Source organism: Pteropus vampyrus, unplaced genomic scaffold (assembly GCF_000151845.1).
Source record: "Pteropus vampyrus isolate Shadow unplaced genomic scaffold, Pvam_2.0 Scaffold8, whole genome shotgun sequence".
Classification (NCBI taxonomy): domain Eukaryota; kingdom Metazoa; phylum Chordata; class Mammalia; order Chiroptera; family Pteropodidae; genus Pteropus; species Pteropus vampyrus.
The window spans coordinates 13,901,065-13,919,647 of record NW_011888789.1 but is presented as its reverse complement, the minus strand read 5'-3'; the positions used below and the strand labels follow the sequence as shown (position 1 = coordinate 13,919,647).

Genomic DNA, 18,583 nt, shown 5'->3' with positions numbered 1-18,583 from the left:
TGGATGTGGCTTGGGTGGGGCCTGAGTTGGGGTAGGCGAGGTTTCAGGGAATCTTCTGGGTGGAGCGACCTCTGTTATCCAGTTGATGACATCTTGGCTGTGGTGACCCTGTGTCCGCACACTGGGTGGCGGGAGAGGGCTCAACAGGTAACAATGGGTACCACTGGCACTTCTGTACAGAGTGAACTTCCCTTTGGCCCTCACTCCGACAATGTCTCCCTTAAGTCCCTGGTGCCCCCTGCACATAGCCAAATTGGCAGTGGTGCGAAAATCCACTTGCGATGTGGCCCCTTTGAAAGGCGTCTGCCGCCGCCACTGCTGCAGCCTCCATCTCACTCAGCCCCTCAAGACCAGGAAGCCCCACGTTCTCGCCCCATCCTACCTTCTGCCATTACAGGGTGATTTCTTGGATTTCTCCCTAGTTGGCTTATTCATCTAGATCTCAGGTGATTTTTCCTTGCTGCTGCTCCTTGTTTTCGTCACAACTTTTATTTGGTCACCAGAGGGATGAACAGAGCCTCTATCATCTATGTCATTTTTTTTTCCTTCCTATGTGGGGTTTTTTTTTTTTAAAGGAATACACATTTTAACTGAATGTTTTATTTTGCATATTTCCTATTAGAAGGTATTTCTTTTGTGTGGCTTGCTTAGTTGAACTGACGAAGAAAGAGTGTTGAATAGGTGATTTGTTCTGTTTTTTTTATATAGACAACATCAAAGAACAAGTGCATATTAAATGGTAAATGAGAATCTCAGAATACCTGCATTTGGTCTCTTTAAATTGGAACCTAAGGGGCTTCAGTGTGTGTAAGGTTTAACAGCAAGATGCTTCCACCCTACTGGAAAAGATGGTATTACTGAGGAATCAAAGATAAAATTATAGGATTATAAAAGATACAGAATGTTTCAACTTGTGTCCATGTTAAAAGAAAGTACTCAGAACTTGACATAGGACAGTGTTTTATATCTGGAGAAATCAACTTACCAGCAAAACAATTTCACAATAATAGATATGCTAGTAGCTGAGAGAATATGAGGGAAAAGATCTGTATGTGGTCTCCTGATGCTGCACTAGAGAAATTGTATGTGTCTCAACTCCAGCCTATTCTAACCCTCTGGCAAAGTAAATGAGCTTGAGTGGGTGTTGGTGTCTTGAGGAGACCCTGCTTTTAGAAACCTCGATAGAGCACAAAGCAGTAATGAAGATCTCCTGATAGAAGGCCGAACATTTTGACCCCCAATCAAACTGACTTTTCCTTAAGTAAAGAGAAGAAGAGCCTGAAGAAACAACTGCATCCTACCTCTGCAGTAGATTTAGGAAATTATTTAGGTAGAGCAAAATCACCTGGAGCACTTTGTTTTAAAGGAAGAATTTCTGATGCAGCAGGTCTTGGGTGGGGCCTTGGGAATTTGCAGCGAGTTCTTGAGTGATGCTGATCCTGCAGATCTAGGTACCGCATTTTGAAAATCTGGATTTTCTTTTCTTACTATTCACGGTGAATACTATACTATACTATATCTTACTATATCCCAGTTTGAGATTTATTCGTTCCCTTTAAGACCTTCTATTATTTTTTAATCCTTTCTTTAGTTGTGATCTTTTATTTCTTTTCCTGCAGTGATAAAAACAGGAGTGGGAATTGGAGTAAAAGGTGTGTGTTTCTGATTATTTTCTCTATAGACAATTGAGGATCGGAAGTAGCATTTGGGGTGGTAAAGACATAAAACCACAGATGTTTGTAGATTCAGGCATAAAGCATCTCACATCTTGCTGCCTTGGTAATTTCTCTTCATGACTTGTCGTGTCTGGGTGTTGCTGGACTTGTAGCTTGTTTGCATAACTCTGGAGATTGACCTACCGGAAGACATAGGTCATTAAGGTGGGTCGCTCTGGTGGCTCTGCTTATAAGACATATCTCTGTAGATCTGCCCCATCTTTTGCTGGGTTTCTTCCCAAAGAGCTGAAATGGGATCTATTCTAAAAATGTATAATGTCTCCGCTTTTAACTGTCAACCTCCAAGATGATGGGAATTGAGATTTGCTTACTCTTTTACAAATATTTTAATATATTCCTCAAATTTCAGTTTCTTTTTTAAAACAAAGAAGAACACATAGTCAACATGGAATATTTAGACAATTTATAAAGGATAAGAAAAAGTTAATTTTCTGTAATACATATATAATCTTTTTAATATTTAGAGGTATATCTTTCTAGTTTTTGTTTTCATTCTTCTCTTTCCTTTCCTCCCTTATGTATATACAGATGAATAAAATCCATGCATATTTATGCGAATATATATATTTTTATGTGGACCATGTTGGTTGTTGCCTTTGTATCTCATCCAGTATAAAAGCCAACACCTTTACTATGACCTACCAGGTCCTGCATGATTTGCACCATGCCTCCTATTACATCCCTAACCTCCTTACCTCCTCTTTTGTTCTGCTCTAGCTACTCAAGTACCCTTGCCAATTTGTGAACACATGGGTCACCCTCATGCTCAGTGTTTTTCTAATCACTGTTCTAAGTGTACTTAGAATGCTCTTCCTTCAGATATCTGTATGACCAGTTTTTCACTTCTTTCAAGACTTTATTCCAAAGTCCCTTTTACAATAAGCCCTTCTTGGACTACATTAAAATTTCACACACTTCTTCCCACAAACTTCATATTCCTTTTTCATTTTTTCCTCCTCTTTAGCAATTATTACTAATATAAAATATATTTTACTTAGCTATCTTAATTATTATCAACTTCCTCATGTGATATAAGCTCCATGACAGGGGTTCTCACCTAGACTGTTCTCTGTACTGTCCCCAGTGCCCAGTTGACACTCCATACATATCTGTTTAAAATATTGAATGAATGAGCTTAATGATGCATCAGAAATTATATTCCATGCCCATTAATATCTTCTATTAGTATTTTAATTACTTTGTTTTCATGTAATAACTTTTTTCATTATACCAATATATTAATATACCATAATTTATTCAACATTAGTTTAATAACTAATATACCATAGTTTATTCAAATGTTATTGTCTATTATTTTCACATATATTTACTTATTTTGCTATCATAATTAACATCTTAGCAAATACCTTGTATGTATTTGTTCAAATCTCTGATACTTTCCATAGGATAAATTTCTAGAAATGAAATTTCTGGGTCAAGAAAAATGTCTTTAAGGTTTTTGATACACATTCTCAAATCACTCTCCAGAAAGGCTGTATCTTTTTCACAGCAGTGATTTAGAATGCTCATGTCTTTTCACCTTTGATGATAGTAGAATTTTTAAAAGTTTCTAATTTTCTCCATCATTTTATAAACTGTATAAATGTCTAACCAGTGTACTATATATTTGAAACTAATAATAAAATAAGATAAAATGCTTTTAAAAAGTTCTCAATTTTCTGAGTAAAAAATAGTAGTAACTCATTAAAAATTTTTGTTTCTTAGATTACTGTTAAGATTAGCATTTTTTAAATATTTTTGTTGGACATGTATATATCTTTTATACATTTGTAGTTTATATTCTTTTCATAGTTTTGGGGGTGATAAGCTTTCTTTTAGTGTTTTCTAAGGGCACTCTATATAGGTAAGCATTTCAAAAATACATATGGTTAGTATTTTTTGCCATTTGATTTTAAATGTCTTTGTAGTATTTCTTGATATATTGAACATGTTAATGTTTATGGAATTAGATATGCATATCTTTTCTGTTTTGAACAATTTCTTTAAATTTTATGCTTATAAAGTTTAACCCATCCTAAGAGTATATGAATACATCTACATATTCTTGTTACTTTATGGCTTTATTATGTCCCCCAAATTATTATTTGACCTTCCAGTTCTATTTATTGAATGATGTCATTTCCCTTGCTGATTCGAAATTTTCCTTTTTTACATACTAAGTTGAATGTATTATTTGGCTGTTTCTGCTATTATTTTGTTTTATTAACCTGCAGCTTTCTATAACAGAAACCCATTTATTATTATTTGAGTTTTAGAATATGTTTTTCATATTAGGCTAAATCACTCCTCATTTTTAATTTTCAAAATTATTTACTATCTTTTTTTTTTTTTTGTAGAAGAAATTCAGAATATTTCCCCTCCAATTTCCAGAGGTTAAACTTGCATCAATTTTGTAAATAAATTTGAGAAGAAGATTTCTTTTGGTGTCTGATCTCTTTTTTAGAGCCATTATTAAATGTGGCTTGAACTGCACAGCTCCTGGCCAGTCCCCAGTTTCTGCACGTTCTTTAACTTTAGAGCAAAGCTCTGTTTTTCTGGGGCATCTTTTCCAACTCTTGCTGCCTGGTTTTGCAACGTTAAGAGTCAATGTCTCACATTAAACTATGATTCCCAGGATGCTGAACCATTGTAGCTTTCCTTGTCTCTGCCCCTGTTGCCCATCTTTTTTGCTGGTGAGATGGGAAGCTACATCTGCCAGTGTATAATTTAGTAGTTACATTCCCCTACCTAGCTGATAACTATCAATGATAGTTAGAATGGATGCAGAAAGATGATAAGTAATTAGTGTTTTATTAGTTTGAGACTCATATGATAAAGGACAGCTGTCTGGTTCTTTTTTTTTTTTTTTTAATACAAATCTTGTCTGAAGGAAGGATGGTAGAGGTAGACAATATCTTTATTTTTTGTTTCAAGGGTATCTCTTTTATAAGATGCAGCTCTGGATAGGTTTATAATAAAAACAATGTCTTATTCTTAAATATTACTCTTACTGTAGGTCAGGTACCATTCTAAGTACTTTCCACATATAAATTTATTTAATCCTCACTACTACCCTATGAGAGAAATCTTATTATCATTCTAGTTTTACAGATCGTTTCCATTGAACTTATACCTATAGCAGGTAGAAATTCACTTTAAATTGTGATATCAGGTGGTCTGTCAAATTAATTTTTAGTGTGCTTTTCATCTATTTTGGTCTACATTGACACGTTAGAGTTATACTTAGGAAGACACTTAGGGCTGCTAGCCAGGTGCATTTTAAACAGGAATTCACCTTTCTTAAACTTCTTATTAGAAAATAAAACACAGATACAAAATTCTCAAAGAAAAATAGACATGTCAGTTAATTAATTCTAGGGCAAACACCCTCGTAACCGTTATCCAGGCAAGAGATATATCTTTGCCAGTCATCTCAGGAGTTCCTCCATTTTCTTCATCTTTATCTTGACTCTCATTGTTTCACCAAAAGTAACTGCTATCCTTGATTTTCCAGAACCATTTTCTTGGGTTTTGTATAGTTTTATGACAAAGTGTACCTTCCTAATTACCATAGTTTAGTCTTGCCCAAGTTTAAAAAACTCGACTTATTTTTTTCATCTATTCGAGTCTGCAGAGTCCTTTTCCATTTCCTTCTTTTCTATATAATTTACCCACATAGGAACTTGGGGCCATTTAACCTATAGAGTTTTCTAAAGTATAGATTTGGTTGGTTGTCTGTATCTGGTTCCATTGAACACTTTCCTATGTCCTTTCTGTTTCCTGCAAATTGGCAGATGAATTTCCAGAGACTTGATATGATGTGGGTTGATGCATTTGGCCAGACTGTAAATGGTGTTGAGTTCTTTATCCAAAGGCACATGATATCTGAGTGTCTCTCTTTTTGTGGTATTAGTAGCCATTGATGCTCAATGCCTAGATCCAGTAATTTATTGGAAATAAAAAAAAAAAAAGATTTATTTCATTTCTGTTTCATTGATTAATAGGAATAATTTTGAACAAACATTGTTCCTCTTTTACTATTTGGTACTTTGTGCTGTAGTTCTTTTAGAAAAGGTACAGAAATTGCTTCATTCTCTCCTTTTTATCAATTTTTCAATTAAGGAATTGATTCACTATCACTCTGCAAAGGTAACCAAATAGGCTTTTAAGAAGTACTATTGTTAGTTAATGAATTTAATGTGTTTTGATCATTGCAATTACTATCCATTTTGAAGTTCAGATCGTCTCATCTTTGTCAGTGGAAGCCTTCAAGTTTGCCTGTGAGTCCTTGTGTCATGACTGTAATAGTCTTTGATATTTCTTATTACCCAGTGTGGCAAGGTATTTTAGACTCATATTGTGTACTTCGTGGTATCAATGTTTTCCCCAAAAAGACTGAGTTACTTTTAGTGGGAATGATATTTCAAAATTGTTATGATTTCTGAGTGCTAGAGATGTCGTATTGAGTTTTTTTGTAATTCATTTTAGGTCTCTTTAGTGGATAGAACTAAGAAATATTTATGTTTATAGAATACCTCACAAGTAAATACTGATTCTTCCAATTCAATTATAATTACAGGATTTTTTTTACATACTGTTCTATATTTCCCCTTTATCCACATTGAGTATCTTGATTCTCATATTTCATATTACTTATTTACTCTAGTCAATATTATAAACATAGCATCCTGCAAATAACAATATTATCAGTACATCACTAATATTTTAACTAATAAATAAATATTTTTGCATCACATGTTCTTCCCATTTTTTTAATTATAGTTTTTTTTAGATGAGGCAACCCTTGGTTGACCTCACAGAGTGCAAGGACCGTGTCAGCTTACAATCCCTTATTTTTTTATTTTTCACACCTATAGCACCTGGTCTTCCTAGGTGGTCTCCCATCCAAGTACTAACCACGCCCGACCCTGCTTAGCTTCTGAGATCAGATGAGATCGAGCTTGTTCAGGGTGGCATGGCCATAGACTGTTCTTCCCATTTTTAAATAATTATACTATATCCACATTATCTGAACGTATAGTCATTACACACTATACTTTCTTCCTACTAACTTCCATTTATCTTAATTATGTAAATAGTTATCTATATCATGCTACTACTAATTGTCATATTGATGTTCCTCTAGTCATTCTGTTTATTTGAATCTTATATTCCAATAAGTACAATAGGCAAAGCTCATGAGAACAAAGTTATCTAATAAGTTCTTGCCTATTATCACTTTGGGTCCTTTCTATTTAAATGTCAGTTTTGTTGGATATAAAAAAACTAGGTTCACATTTATTTTCTTGAGAAAGAAAATGGAGTAAAATATATTACTCCATTTCTTTTTGGAATAAAACATTAGAGTTGGAAAGTCTGATAATGATCTAATTTTGCTTACCTTATAAATAAGCCATTTTCTTAGAGGCTCAAATAATTTTTTTAAATGTTACTCTAAAGTTCAGTAATTTTATAAAATATGTTTTTGTGTAGGTTGTTCATAATCAATGTTCAGAGTATTCTCTTTTGATGTATACTTTATTTTTAATTTTATGAAATACCCATGTATTTGCTTTTTTTCTTCTCTTTGGCTTACTTTTTCAAAGTCTCTTATTATTCATATATTGCATCATCTTTCTCTTTCTTCAATTTATCACTTACTGTTGATTCTCTTTAGGTCTCTTTACTTTTTAAAGAATTTTAAATGTTTTTCTTTGCCTCCTATTTCTTAGTTATTTGTTGTGTTTACTCATCTTCTATTAATCTATTTTAATCTTCATTTTTGAAGTGATTTATTCCTTTATTTCTAATTATTTCTAATTTTTGTTTTTTTCATGTCTTGTATTATTTTCTTAAAGTTTCTTAGTTTGCTTTGAAATAGAAGGTTACTTTGAACTGTTTTGAAAGCATTTATTTCTGATATGTGTTCATTGTCTATAAACATGTCCTTTTGTTCCTTTAAAAAATAATAACTTTCTATAAGATTTGATTTTCATAATTTTCTCTTGCTCATTATTATGCATTTGATTCTTGAACTTTAAAAAGAGGTGCAATTCAAGGTTTTTTTTCTAACTTAACAAAACTTTTTTTAAAAAAAAATGTGTGTGTGTGTGTAAGTGTATTTTTCAAAATATAATAGCTTGTTTACTAAAGTTTATTAGCTCTTTCTCACCCCCCAATGTTTGTCTGAGTCTTCTCTTTTCTTTGTCTCTATTATCCTTATCTTAATCAATTTTGACTCTACTCTCAGCATTTTCTTTTTACTATGAAGCCCTTTCTTGGATGGAAGTTCTGGTGAGTCATACTGAAAGTTCATAGGAAATAAATTGTACTTGCCCCTTCAGACCCTACATAGACCTCTTGTGCCTATTTAATATTTGGATTGACAAGCCATCCTAATTTCAATTGCTGTTCTCACAAAGATCTGCCACACTTTCTCATGAATACTTACTGGCAACTGGGGGGTTCTGCTGCTCTGAGGTCCAACAGATGTCCCACTGCTTCACTCTATTTCCCTGCACAGATACTGATATTATACTGGTCTTAGGACTCTCATTGGCTTATTTTCATTTGGTTTTATTTTGAAGTTTATGAAAATACCTTATCACCTAGTTTTGCTACAGTTATTGTCTGTGGGTTTTTTGTTTCGCTATCTAGTTTTTTATATTTTATATTTGGATATTTAGAGAAATTGACAAGATATATCACTGATACCAACATCTCAGAATCCTCATTTTGTATTTTTGTAAATCAGTTAGCACAGATATTTGTTGAATGACCTATGACAGGTCCTCTTATAGACATTGAGAATATAGCTTTGAACAACAGAGTTCCTGCCCTCAAGAAGCTTACATTATACTTGTTGAAGATAGACATTAAACATGTACACTGGTAAATGAAAGAGAAAATGTCAAGTATAAGTTAGCTCCATGAAGAAGATAAAATAAGGTAATACTCATCTATTTCGATATGTATAAATTAAACTTGCATAGTACTTTCCAGATTACAAAGCATCTGTTTATATATCGCATTCTGTTTAACCTGACTTTTATCTCATAAATAGATGGACAGAGCAAATTTTATTTCTCTTCTAACAGAGAAGGAATTTCGTACTTAATAAGGATACGTGATATCTAGCACATTTAAAGCCTGAGCTCAAGCCAGCATCTTTTGATTCCAAATTTGCTTCTCTTTAACATTCTGTGTTTTTTCATACCACATCATATAAAGCATTATATTGGGGGCTGGATATGATACATTTTTTAGCCCAAGGAATTAATATTTTATTAAAAATAATCAGATTTACTCTAAGCAGCATTAAGTGTGTGAGGGAGGCCTAAGTGAAGCTTTGTGGGTGTGAGGGAAGAATGAGATCTCTTCGTGGTGGCGACTCTTAACGAAGCCTTGATGAAGGACATGAGATTTGAGTAGCCCTTGCATGTAGAGAGATTGAAGAAATTCTAGTTGGAAGGAGCCATATGAACAAAAACAGGTAGGAATATACTCAACATAGTTGGAGGACAGGGAGAATTTATTCATTGGATTATTTTTTCCTTCATATACTTCTTCAAGAAACTTTTAAGATACTACATGCCAGGCACTGTGCTAGGGCAGATAGAAGATAGATAAGAAAGGAGTCTACGTTAGCGGAGGAAACTACTGCTCTCCACCCTGATGTAGAAACGAGACCTAAGGACTGAATCTTCACTCACCTGCAGCATCTGACAAGGGCAAGCAGCCATGAGACAGAGAGCAAAGAAATTTAGAGCTGGGATTTCAAGCCACTCTTGGCAGGCTCCTTGGTGTTAATGACCTTGAAAAAAATCCATTTGCTTGGAGCATACTATGTATGAAAAGCAATGGTTAGGGAAAAGACTAGAAAAATGTGTTGAGAGATTTTAGCAGACTTTAACTGTCATGATAAGAAATTTATTTTTAGATAGTAAAGAACCCTTGAAAGTTTTTGATGCTAGGACTGACCTAAGATGCCAGTGCTGTATAATGGAAATAGCACTACCTTGAATTTAGCTAGGCGGGTATTCAAAAATCAGCTCTGCCACACTCTGCAAGCATGACATACTGGAAAATTTATTTAAACACTCTGGGCTTCATTTTCCTGATCTATAAAAATGGGGATTTGTTTATTTGTTTCTTTACTGATTCCTTCATTATTTCATTTTAAATTCAACTAATATTTAATGATTATTCAATATGTTCTAGAGCTACACCGTCCAACCCATGGTCACTTGGCACATGGAGCCATTGAGCACTTGAAACATGGATAATCTGTATTGAGATGTGCTATAAGTGTAATTATATACCAGATTTCAAAGTCTTATTAAGAGAAAAAGAATATATACCTAAAATTAAAAAAAAATTTAGGTCAAATACATGTTAAAAGAATATATTGGGCTAAATAAAATGATTTGTAAATTAAATTTACAAGTTCTTTTTATTTTTAAATATGGTTATTAGGAAGTTAAATGTGGTCATATTTGTGGCTTGTACTATAGGCTACAGGACAGTGCAGTTCTAGATACTGGGATTACAATACTGAAAAATTTAGTGGTAGGGGAAAGATAATATATAAGTAAACTTAAATATCTAAACCATGAAATTTTAGAATGTGAAAGAAGTACTATGAAGAATGTAAAAGAGTGGCATGAAAAGGGACTCAGGCTTGAATACGAGTGATGGGGAAAAGAATGTAAAAGGGATTGAGAAGTAGAGAGAAGTAGACAATTTGGGGATATAATTGGAGGACAAGGAGACAAAATTTGCTGATGAATTGATTGCAGTGGATGGGGGAACAAGAAAGAGGAATAAATCCTAAGCCTACTTTAGGGTTATTATGAAAACTAAGTGTGATAAAGTATATAAGACACCTAATGCGATGTTTGGCCCATATGACTCTCAGAAAATGGCAACTGTGCTGACACTGGAGTCTGAGGGTGTGGATGATGATAGCGAGCAGTGCTGCTCTGAAGGAAAATCTCTCTGGCAGGGATGTCATTCCAATTTTAAAACTCCCTCATCTCTATCCCATCTTAAAGTGATGTTTCGAATAGGAAATACAGCTTTTCATTTTGTTGATTTTGAGATTGTCAGAGCTTTTTGACATTTTTCTTCTCTTCCCACCTACCTCTTGTACTACCTTTATTCTCTCTGGCACATCTATTTATTGGAGACGTTTTTGTTAGCTACTTCTCTTTGTTAGTGAGGCTTACCCAAAGTATATATTTGTCCTCTCTCAGGAGCTCTGGCTAATTTCTCCTTTTTGGAGTCTTATAAGTACTGTTACCATCTGTTTAAATATTTCTTTAGTGACTGAACTACAAACCAATGCCTATCAAATACCAAAGGCACACAGAGAATTCTACATCCCTCCTGAATACAGATCTTCTTTCTCTCTTTCCTTTAGTGTCAAAATAACCATTTTCCACAATACTATGGAAATGGAGAGTTTTCATCTAATGAGTGGTTAGTCTCTATCCAAGTGGTAGGGCATGTATTTCTCCAGTTAACAGTGGAACACAAGACTCATGCCAGGTTTAATGTAGGCTCTGCAGATGTAAACACTGTAGCTTCTCTGAGAGCTAGCTGGATATCACTCATCTTCCTAGCCAGCAGGACACATTCTTCTTGCGTGGACATACACACAATGGCATGCTATTGACACTATCTTCGTTTCAGTAATGAGTATGAACTTTATGCCAATTAACCTTTCCCTGAAACTAAGCAATAATGTTGGTAAGAAAACAAGGAGAGATTATTTTATGTGGAAAACAAACTTATGTGACTGAGTTAGAACTGGTTAATAGATGGCCACTTTAAATCATTTATTCAGCAGCTATTTATTTCATGTTTATCGAGTCTTATACATATCCATACCTATGGCAAACACTGGAGATGATGAGGCGTAGGGAGGAATAGTTCCTAAAGTTCTTGCCTTTAAGATGTTTCTGGAGAGACGATCCTAAAAAATGCTAATAAAACAAAGAACAAGACCTAATTCGAATTATGGCACAAAAGTTAAGGACTGGGAGAGGTCAGCCACAAAAATGTGGATGAAGTTTGCAAGTTCTGACAGGACTCCTGGATAAAATAGGCCTTGATATCTGGATGTGAGTTGAATACTTTGGGAGAAGAGAGAACAGCATGACCTAAATCAAGTGGAACCGGATGCATGAGACAGGACAGCGGGAGACGAGATTGCTTAGGACCCTGAAGTGGATTGTGAAGTATGCGTTCTAGGTCTTTTGGGCTTAGTGAAGCAGAAGAGAAGAGAATTCTTCCCTGTTTTACTGTATCTTTTCGAGATTAAATATCATGCTATAAGCAACAACATGCATAACACTGGAAAGAGTTGCATTGATTGGACATTTAATCTTACTTACTACAGGGAATGTTCTAAGAGATTCAGTTATTTCTGCCTCTAACAAGGGGTGTCAGATGGCTCTTGCCTTTAGGTATAGCTTAGTATTGGCTGTAGTTGGAGTTCCAGAATAGCCACGAAATGTCTTTAGCCAAAATAAACACCAGCGATCAGAATTCTAAGGATGTCCATCCAGCCAGTGCTCAGAGGAATTCCGCATACTGCAAGGGAGCCCACATAAACAAAATAATTCTCAACATTTTTTCTTTTCTGAATGGGTTTGCTTCTAAGTAGAAGATATCCAGAAAAGAAAAGAAAACTATGCTTTGAATTTCAGTATTTCTTTGGGCTTCTCAAATCAATTAAATGCATCTCTTGGGCTTTTTCTAAGACAGCTTTATTGAGATATAATTTATATATCATATAATTTACATATTTAAAGTATACAATTAAAAGGTTTTTAGTTTACTTCACGGAGTTGTGTAATCATCACCATAATAAATGTTAGAGCATTATCTTCACCAGAAAGAAACTCTCTACCCATTAGCAGTTGCTCCCCATTTCCCCTGACCTCTTCCTCCCCATCCCCCTGCTCCTTCCTAGACAATTGTTAATCCACTGTCTTTATAGATTTTCCTATTCTGAAAATTTCATATAAATGAAATTATACAATATATGGTCTTTCATGATTGACTTTTTCCACTTAGCATAACATTTTCAAGATTCATCTGTGTTGTGGCATGTATCAGTCCTACATTTTTTTTATTGCTGATGATAGGTCATTGTATGTATAAAGCATATTTTATTTACCTATTCTTCAGATGATGGACATATAAGTTGTTTTCACTTGTGGACTATTATGAAGTATACGGCTATGAATATTTATGTGTAAGTTTTTATACGAACATATATTTTTATTTCTCTTGAATGAAATATACATTTTATTGTCATTTTCATGGTAACTGTTTTATAAAGTCACCAACTCTGAATTAGCAATCACTAAGCCATTGCTCCTGGGGGGAATACAAGGTTAAGTTTCTGCAAGACACTGATCATAAGATTTTTGTCATCTGATCAATATAAAATCTTGTTTTATATGAGTTTCTGTTTAAAGATGCCTTATGTAATATATATTTCTTACAAATAATTGATTACAAGTAGTATTTCTTTATAGTAAAACACTAGCTGAGAAGGGTTTAACATTTTCCTGACTCTGGGTAATATGGTAGATTTCATTGGCTTTTAGCTCCATAACAATGCTGTCCATTATGCTTTTTCTATCAGTCATTATCTCATGAATCCACAAATTTAGCCGCGTTTCCATAGTTTCATCATGCGCTGTAGATGTCACTTTAGCACTTTCTGGAGTGTCCTCACAGACATATTAGCAAATTCTCTGTTCCTTATTCTGGATGTAAAGTACTGTCTATTGATTAACATTGAACTTGCAGCCAGCATCACTGTTTCTCATGCCTGAATGAAACTTATTTAACACATGTATTTTCTCTTAAAGTACATCGCAATTTTCTTGTGCTTCATAATACTTGACAGCTACTTAACATTACCCTTAGGGGTCATTTTAAGCAGCAAAATCACCAACAGCACAAAAATACAAAAAATGTGACACTATGTAGACCATGAAAAGAACACTTACTTACATTCTGAGAGGTAAAACAACCTCAGCTGAGACAGAAGTGTCAGATGACTCTAATTTTTTGCAGAAGACTGATCAATATAGCAAAGAAAAGAGAAGACTCAAAACAACTAGATCCAACAGACAGCTATAGAATATCTAGTTCTACCTTCAATTCTGTCAGCTTTTGCTTCATGTATTTTCCAACTCTGTACTTATGTGCATGTAAGTATGTAATTGTTATATCTTCCCAAGGACTTGGCACTTTAATCATTATAAAATGCCCCACTTTTTATCTCTAGCAATAATGTTTGTTTCAAAGTTTTATTTTCTCTGATACTAGTATAGCTTCTACAGCTTTCTTACGAATGCTGTTTGCCTGATATAACTTTTCATCCTTTTACTTTCACCCATTGTATCACTGGCTCTAAAGCATGTCTCTTCTACACAACATAAAGATTAGTCATTGTATTAATCAAGTATTACCATCTCTATTTTGATTAGATTGTTTAATACTTTCACATTCAGTGTTATTATTCCTATCATTGAATTTATATCTACCACTTTACTTTTATTTTTTAAATGAAATTATGTCTTTTTTCCCTCCTTTTTTTTTTTCATTTACCACTTTCCTTGGCATTAAGAGAATATTTTATACTGCAACATTTTAATTCTTTTAGTGATTTTTCACTATAATACTTTGAATTATTTCTTTAGTTATTGTTCTTAAGCTTACCATCTACATCTCAACTTATCAAAATCTACTTATAATTTAAACTAACTTAATTTTAGCCAGATAAAGATATGTTCTCTCTTCTCCCTTTTGTGCTAATATTGTTATGTATATTACCTCTATGTTACCCAACAATATATTGTTGTAATTATTATTTTACGTAACTTTGTATCTTTTAAGAAGGCGAGAAGCAAATTAGAGCAGTACATATTTTAGTGTAGTAACCTCCTTATTTACTCTTTATCGTTATCATAATTTTTTCCTGTGGATTTTTGTTAGAATCAGTGTCATTTCTTTACTCAAGAGCAGCTTTGCTCCCACGTACCATCTTTGTGTTGTTATTGTCAAACAATATGTATGTTTCTATATGTTATTGGTCCAACTATACTAATATACACATGATTTTATACACATACTTTTAAAATTAGTTAAGGGAAGAAAGAAGACATGCATATATTCTGTTTTTTATAATTATGTAATTATTTTTACTTGTGCTTTTTTTTGTTTTGTTTTGTTTTGTTTTGTTCTGTTTTTCACGAGATTCAAATTTTTGTCTGATGGCACTTGCTTTCTGTTGAAGAACTTCCTTACTATTTCCAATAAGGTGATGTGCTAGTAACAAATTCTCTCACTTAAAAAAGTCTTCAAATGTCTTTATTTCGATTCATTTTTGAAAGACAGTTTTGCTGGAAGTACAATTCTTGGTTTATAGATTTTTTTTTTTTTTTGGCACTTTGAATATATCATCCCACTGAGTTCTGACCTCCATTGTTTCTAATGAGAAGTCAGTTGTTAATCTTATTGTGGTTTCCTTGTATGTGATGAGTTGTTTTTCTCTGCTATTTTAAATATTTTCTGTTGTTTTTGGCTTTCAGTATTTTAACTAGGCTATATCTGGATGTGAATCATTTAGCACTTATTCTACTTGAATTTTGTTGAAATTCTTGGGTGTGTAGATGAATGTTTTCTTTAAATTTGGAAAATTTTCAGTCATTTCTTTGAATATTTTTTCCTGCTCCTTTCTCTTTCTCTTCACTTTCTGATACTCTCATTTTATGCATTGTTGGTGTTCTTAATGGTGTTCCACTATTCTTTGAGGCTTTGTTCAATTTTTTTCATTCTTTTCTCTTTTTTGAAATGTATAACTTCTATTGATCTATCTTCAAGTTATTGATTCTTTTTTTCTGCAAGCACTCTCCTAATGAATTTTTCATTTTGATCATACATTTTAACTCTAGAATTACCATTTAATTCCTTTCTTTTTTTCTAAAATTTTTATTTATTTATTTTTTAGATGAGGCAACCCTTGGTTGACCTCAGAGATTGCAAGGACCTTGATAGCTTACAACTCCTTATTTTTTTTTTATTTTTTTTTTATTTTTTATTTTTTACACCTACACAGCACCTTGTCTTCCTCCGTAGTCTCCCATCCAAGTACAATTTCTTTCTTTTTTGATATTCTCTATTTGATAATGTACTGGCATCATACATTCCATGACTTCTTTAAACATGATTTCCTTTAATTTTTTGAACACATTTTTGACTGTTTGAAGTCTTTGACATTACTTTGAAGTCTTTGCCAATTAAACCTAACATCTGGGTCCTCTTTTTTTCCCCCGTATATGGGTTACACTTTCTGCTTTTTATTTTATTTTTCCCACATTTTGTAAGTTTGTTTCTGTTGTTGAAAATTGGATATTTTAGGTACTATATTGTAAAAATGCTGTATAATGATTCCTCCATCCTCCAAGGCTTGTTTTTGCTATTGTTTGCTCATTTATTTGTCCAATGTCTTGGCTAGACTATTTTAATAATGTCTATTTCCTTCATGATGTGCGTGATGACCAATGTTATTGCTCAGAGGTGCAGCCTTAGGAGTGTGCATAGTCACTGTGGGATGACATTGGCATTTTTAGGACTCCCATTGACTGTTTCTCTGATCTTCTCTGTTAAATTGCCTGCCTCTGCTGGACTCATACCTAGAATTTAGGTTCTACTAGTTGCTGGATGATCACTCTTATTGTTTTTGTCAATGCTCTAGGATATAAATTCTCCAAAGTCTGGTCCAATTAAATGTAGTCCTTTTTGTAGGCTTAGTCTTTTAGGCAAATATATGAAGTTTGTTCTAACTACAAAAAAGCTCTCCTTAGCTATCTCTTCCCCTGGTTCTCTCTGGGAAAATAGTTGGCCTGTGGTTTAGCCTATTGCTCTAATGCTTTGTCTTAATTGGTTAGCACCAAAATCTCCATCATTTTTGTGAGCACCCTTAGACTTAAACTTTTTCAAATAAAATCAGTTCTTTTGGGGAGAGTTTACGAGCTTTCTATTCTTATGGACTTCCTCTTTCCATCTATTTTCATGGAAAAAACTGAGTTGCTACTCCAGAGTTGGGGACAGGGATATTGGCCTGCTTTTCTCAGAGTGAAATTTCTGTTTTATTAGTTGGGAAAAGTGGTAGCTTCTGGTCTTTTTAGATTGTCCATCCTGGCATGCAACCACTGTCCTACAGGTGAGCTGGGGCAAAAGCAGCCAGAGTTTCAATATTCTTTGCTTGCTGTTCTTGGGATAGAGCTTCTATCTTATGAATGAGGGTAGGTAGAAGAAAGAAAACCTGATCTCTTGGCTATATTATTTAATTTAGCTTCTGCCTCTTGGAGTTGAAGAGAATGTGATTAATTCTGGTGGCCTTTTCCTCCTGATATCCCTTAACTGGGAGCTGATAGGTGAGAGAGCTTTGTTTTCTTGATCCTATCCAACCAGGGTGGAGCTTCCGTCATGCGAGCTGGGAAGTTAATAAAGAGGGAGAAAGTTGTGGCTGAAGTGCTCTTACTGAGATTTAGTATATTTTTTTGAATAAATATCTCTTACGTTTTGTTTGCACTCATTTAAAGTATAAGAGAATTAAGGCAATTATCTGAATTAAGTAGAAAAAATTTAGGAGAAAGGCCTTTGGGGATTAGATTTATGGTCAGAATCATCAAGGGTTTTCCACTATGATTGAATTCTTCTAAAAACTTCATAACTTTGCAGAATGCTTTGACTAAGCAGCCATAGGATACTCCACAAACATTTTTTTTTTCCGCAGCAATGTGGACATTGCACTGAAAAAGTCTGACTTAATTATTGCCTCCAGGACGAAATCCATATTTTCAGACAATCTTAGTTTCTTTCTTCATTTACTTTATAGCTTAGGGGTTGTTCTCAATCTTTTAAGCCAGAAACTTTAAATGTATTCACTGAGGTCAGTTCATCAAATTCTATGAAGTTCAACCCTGGGTCATCTATCAACATTGCTCTGGGTACAGTAGGAGACTCCAATACAGATTATATTATCCGTAGTTGCAAGGAACCATCGAGTTGAGATTTACATAGCCAAGAATACATAATTAAATTCTAGTACAAGGCACTTGGTTAATACCAAGATTATTTATAGATAGTTGTTTTTGCACCAGGGTCATTAAAGTAGTCAGAGTTGGTGGTATTTACAATTGCACCATGTATGTTACATTGGCTCCTTTAGTAAAATATCCCATAAGCATGTCCTGCTGACCTCGAGTCTGCCTAACATCTTAGGGCGTCATAGCCCTTCTATTGTCAGGTATCTAAATTTTCTTGATTCCTCTTCTATAACTATAAGGTAACTACATTCCATAATATTTACTTGCATTACAATTGGTTTTCCTTTTCTATTATTTTTTTGATTCTCCTATATGATGATGTGAATGAGATTGCCCAGGAAAGCAGAATTCCATGAATATATATATTAAAACTATGATGAAACTAACATAAATTTTGGAAAAATGTTCTCCTACTCGAACCCTCAAGTTAGTTTATAAATTTTTGGTACCTCTGGTTCTTTTTCTGGCCATCTTCCTGTCAGTTTGGAAGATTTTCTGTGACAACTAGACCTCCATGCATTACCTGTCTCCTCTTTTGACTTTTATGTCATACAAATTTATTAACCCCACAAACCAACCCACAGCTCCATTCATTTAGTAAACAGCTAAAGGTTCCCTGTGTGGCAAGCGTTGTGCTAGGTAGTAGGGCTTCAATGTCAGTGAGACAATTTCCTTGATGTTAAAGAAATTTTGTAGGCTCACAAGGGA

The 18,583-nt window shown here is 33.9% G+C and overlaps 1 protein-coding gene and 1 pseudogene across 1 annotated transcript in view; one reads left to right on the top strand and one right to left on the bottom strand.

The window, feature by feature from the left end:
• ZMAT4 (zinc finger matrin-type 4) overlaps positions 1 to 18,583 on the top strand; it is a 245,963-nt gene that overhangs the window by 96,021 nt on the left and 131,359 nt on the right. The window lies entirely within an intron of this gene.
• Positions 6,605 to 6,723, bottom strand: LOC111729286 (annotated as a pseudogene).